The sequence below is a fragment of the Galeopterus variegatus genome, unplaced genomic scaffold, assembly GCF_000696425.1.
Source record: "Galeopterus variegatus unplaced genomic scaffold, G_variegatus-3.0.2 Scaffold941, whole genome shotgun sequence".
NCBI lineage: Eukaryota > Metazoa > Chordata > Mammalia > Dermoptera > Cynocephalidae > Galeopterus > Galeopterus variegatus.
Genome location: NW_007727052.1, coordinates 1 through 4,222, shown reverse-complemented (window position 1 = coordinate 4,222; position 4,222 = coordinate 1).

Genomic DNA, 4,222 nt, shown 5'->3' with positions numbered 1-4,222 from the left:
AACCCTCGGTATTGCTCCCGCGCCTCGCTCAGCCAGTGAGCGGGAACCGGTCTTTATGTGGGATCCGAACCCTCGGCGGGAGCGCCGCCGCGCTTCCCAAGCGGCGCACTATCCAGTGCGCCACCGGGCCGGCCCCTAAAATCATTATTTTACCAAAAATCCGAATGCAAAAGAAAACTGCCTTAACAACTAAATACTCGATTATAATCTGTAACATTAAATACTCAAATATTTTCATATAAAATATGAAAATTGGGCTGGCTAGTTAGCTCAGTCCAAGTGCAGTGTTGTAACACCAAGGTCAAGGGTTTGGATCCTCATACTGGCCAGCCACCACCCCCCAAAAAAAAAAAAAAAACCCCACAAAGAAAATTGACTATCCAAAATACCATTCGATTTAGTTTGAATCTCTAGGTTCATATTCAAATTTTTATTTTAAATCAGTGAAATAAATACTAACCCACTAGTCTCAGAAGAAACTTTAAATCTAGCTTCTCCACATAAGACATACATTGGAACTACTGAAGTGATGTTCTTCTTGACATTTCAATCTTCCAAGGAATTTTGAGATTTAAAATTCTTAAGTGATTGGACTTCTGCTTCTGGCCAAGACGCAAGCAGTAAAAGAGATCAAATTTACTCCTGAGTAAAACAACTAAGTAACCAGAGAAATGTGTAAAACAAAGGTTTTCAGATGTTGGATATCAGAAAAATGCCATGACAGCAATCCTTGAGAAAGGGAAAACAAAGGAAGTGAGCTCTAAAATTACCTAAGCTTACTGCCTAGAGAAACTTTTCAGAGGCTGCAGCACATATATGGAAATAAAGTGGAACAAACATTTTCATAGTTACTAAATGAGGGGACAAACTGCCAACCTACAGTTCTAATATCCAGCAAAAATGTCTCTCAAAAATGAAGATGAAGGTACACTTGTTCAGATATACAAAAGCTGAAAGAAGTCATCACCAGCAGACCTACAGTCTAAGAAATGTTAAAAGAAATTCTAAGGCAAAGGAAAATTATACCAAATGGAAATCTTAATCCTTACAACAAAATGAAGAGCACCAGAAATGGTACCTATATGGGTAATTAAAAAAGACATTTTTCTTAATTTTTAAGGTCCCCTTAAAACACAACTGACCCAAGAAATCTACCCCAAAAAACCTATTGAGTTTAGCAAGGTCATACGATAGAAAGTCAACATACAAAAATAAATTGTATTTCTATATACTGACAGTGAATTAGAAACAAAATTTTAAAAATACCACTCACAAGAGGACCAAAATATAAAATATATAGGTATAAATCTAACAAAATATGTGCAGCAGAATCCATATACACTGGGAAAACTAAAACACTGGTGAAAAAATTCAAATACCTAAATAAGTTCAGAGAGATACCATATTCATGAATTGGAAGACTCAGTAATGTTAAGATGAGAACTCTCCCCAAAATGATCTACAGATTTAATGGAATTCCAATCAAAATCCCAGCAGACGTTTTTACAGATACAGATAAGATGACTGTAAAATTTATACACAAAGGCAAAGGAACTAGAATAACCAAAACACTTTTGAAAGTGGAGAACAAATTTAGAGAACTTACATGTCCTAATTTTAAGATCTATTAGAAAGTTACAGAAATCAAATTCACAGTGAGATACTACTACATACCTACTTGAATGGCTAAAAATGTTCAAAAAGTGACAATTCCTAGTGTTAAGGAGGATGCTGAACAACCAGAACTCATACATTGCTGGTGAGAATGCAAAATGGAACAGTCACTCTGGAGCACAGGTTGGCAGTTAGGTACAAAGTTAAAGTTAAACATACATTTACCACATGACCCAGCAATCCCACTCCTAAGTATTTACCCTAGAGATATGAAAACTTATGTTCATACTAAAACCTGTACATGAATGTTTATAGCAGCTTTATTAATAATCACTAAAACTGGAAATAATCCAAATAGCCTTCAGTGAGTAAATGGATAAGTAGACTGTGGTATATCTATACAATGGAAGACTATTTAGCAATAAAAAGGAATGAATCTCAAAGGCATTATGCTGAGTGAATGAAGCCAGTCTCTAGAGATCACATAGTGTACACATTTGCCTAAACTTACCAAATACTTAAAATGAGTGAAATTAAAAATATGTAAATTATGCCTCAACAAAGTTTATTTTTTAAAAACATACTGCTAAATGTAAAAAATAATTACAACATTTTGTGTGGTTTATAACATATATAGAAGTAAAATGTATGACAACAATACAGAAGACCAAAATGAGAAAAATGGAAGTACACTCTTGTCAGGTACATATTATGCATGATATAGTATTATTTGAAGGTAGTCTGTGATAAGTTAAAAGTTAAAATTAAAGAAGTTACTAGAACTGATAAGTACAATATTCAAGATGAATATACGAAAGTCAATTGTATTCCTATATCCTAGCAATGAACAAGTGGAATTTGAAATTTAAAAAAAAAAAAATTTACAATGGCACCCAACCCCCAAAAAAGAAAGACTCACTTAGGTATAAATCTAACAAAATATGTGCAGTATCTGTGTGTGGAAAATAATAAAACACTGATGAAAGAAACCAAAGAATGTCTAAATAAACAGATATATATATATACACAATGTTCACAAATGGAAAACTCGTTATTGTCAGTTCTTCCTAATTAATAAATATTAATACAGACAAGGCAATACCAATCAAAATCTCAGGAAGCTTTTTTGTATATATCAATAAGCTAATTCTAAAATTTATATGGTAAGGCAAAGGAATTAGAAAAGCCAAAACAAAGTCAGAGGATTCATGTTATCCAATTTTAAGACTTAATATGGTAAGCTACAATAATCAAGACAGCATGGTATTGGTGAAAGGACAACAGCAGGTAGAGAACCCAAAACCTGACCTTCAGGAATAGTATAATCAACTGGTTTTTGACAAGGTACAAAGACAATTTCAATAGAAAAACGTATAGTTTTTCAATGAATGATGGTGAAACAACTGGAAGTCCATATGTGAAAAGAAAAAAAAGAACCTCACCATATACCTCATGAGGGCAAGACAGTGAGATAAAGATATTTTCAGACACATGAATACAGCAGCCACATGTGCAGAAAAGAAAATGATCTCAAAAGGAAAGTCAGAGATGCAGGAAGGAATGACAAGCAAAGAAAGTGTTAAACGTGGTTAAACACTATGTGGGTGACAACTTTAAAGATAACACTTTGTGTTCAAAACATGTACAGAATTCATATATACAACCATGATCGAATGGGGAGGGGGTAAAGGCTCCAAAAATCTTGCATTGCCCAAGAAAAAGGAAGAAGTAGCAATCAGATATTGATAAGTCAATAATATGTGCTGTAATTCCTAAGGCAGCTCAAAGTGTGGTTCACAGATAACTGGGGGGGTCCAAAAACCCTTACAGGAGTTCTGTCAAACCAATATTATTTGCATTATAATACTAAGATATTATTTCTCCTTTTAACTGTGTTGACATTTATACTAATGATGCTAAAGCAATGGTGAGCAAAACTGCTGGCACCTTAGCAGGAATCAAGGCAGGGGCACCAAACTGAACCCTATAGTAACCATACTTTTCATCACCAAGCACTAAGTTTTTTTTAAAAAATACGTTTCATTAAAGAATGTCCTTGATGAAGCAGTAAAAACTCATTTTATTAAGTGTCAACCCTTGAGTACACATTATTTTAATAATCCATGTGACAAAACAGGAACTTCATGTAAAGCGTTTCTGCTCCATAATGAAGTACAATGGCTTCACTGTATTGAGGGAAAGTATGTTGTGTGATTAAGTTATAAACAGAACTAGACTTTTTTTTTCATGGAACACCATTTTTATTCAAAAGAATGACTGACAGACTATGTTCACTCAGACTTCGGTATTTAGAAGACATCTTCTCAAAAATGAATGAGCCTGACATATAAGAAAAGCAACTAATGAGTATTTGATGCCAATGATCAAATCTGAGATTTCAAGGAAAAATCAGATTGGAAAACTTATATCCACCACTACTGTGCCTTCACAACTTCCCAAAATGTAAAGGGTTTTCTGATGAGACTGGTGGAGATATTTGTTGGGGACCTGTAGCCCCACACCCCTTCTTGTGTGACCAGGCCAACCTGACAATCTGCTTGTGTCAGATGTCTGTGCTTACGGGATATCTGCCTCATAATCTGTTTGT